The following is a 1,036-nucleotide window of genomic DNA, read 5'->3' on the forward strand; positions in this document are numbered from 1 at the left end:
GCCGTACGGGGGCTGTTTGAGGTAAGACATCATGCTAGAGGCTGGCAGCGGCCCCGCGGCTCGGGTGGCGACGGGGCGGGCTCGGCTCGGCTCGGCTCGGCTCGGCTCCGGGCGGCTCCTCGGCGGCTTCGCGCCAGCTGCGGGGACACACACACACGCACGCACGGACCGGCATCGGGCGGCAAGGGGCCGGGCGCGGGGCGCTGCGGGAGCTGAGCCCGCACCGCGCTGGGAGAGCTCCGCCGGCGCAGTTCGGGCTTGTCCGCAGGGTGGGGGGGGAGTGCGGGTGTGTGTCAAGGTGTGTGCGCGTGTCAGGGCGTGTGTGTGCGCGCGTGTGTGTGCTGGGCCAGTCGTTTCCCTACTGCCAAGTCCTGACCGGAGTTGCACTCGCAGAGACAACTCGAGAGGGAGTTTGGGCTCGTCATGGGGAGAGAAACAGACAAGAAAGAGAGAGAAAGAGAGAGAGAGAGTACATACCTATCTGTGTGTGTGTACCTACCTGTGCGTGCGTGCCTGTGTATGGATGTGCGTGTGCGCGTGTCGGGGCGGGGGGCAGAGGGAGCGCGCTTCCCTGCTGCTCCCCCCAGGGCTCCTCCTGGCTGGACCTGGAGGGAGCCCTGTCCCCACGGGGGCACCCCTAGGATAACTCCACCGGGTCTTGTCAAGTGTGTGTGCAAGAGAGGCAGAAAGTTCACGCCTGTCACCAAATATGTGCGTGTGCAAGTGCGGGTGCCCGCGAGGCTTAGCAGGGTGGTGCGGGGATGCGGCGCGCAGGCCCGCACAAGGAGGCCGCGGGCCCGGCGCCAGGCCGGGAAGCCAGCGCGGCCTGGAGGCTGCAGCCGCGGGGCTCGGGGAGGGACGCAAAGTTTCCCCCAAGTGTCCGGGCCGCCTGCGAGGCGACAGGCCGGACCCGGCGGTGCCTGTCCTGCCAAGGGCCCGTCCCGCCCGTCGGGGGCAAGCCAGGCAGGCCCGCAGCGGGGAGCCGAGCGGACCGTCAGCTCGCCCGCCCGTCGGGCCCCGGCCCCGCTCACCTGCT

Source organism: Crocodylus porosus, unplaced genomic scaffold (genome assembly GCF_001723895.1).
Source record: "Crocodylus porosus isolate Cpor-Errol unplaced genomic scaffold, CroPor_comp1, whole genome shotgun sequence".
Taxonomy (NCBI): Eukaryota; Metazoa; Chordata; order Crocodylia; family Crocodylidae; genus Crocodylus; species Crocodylus porosus.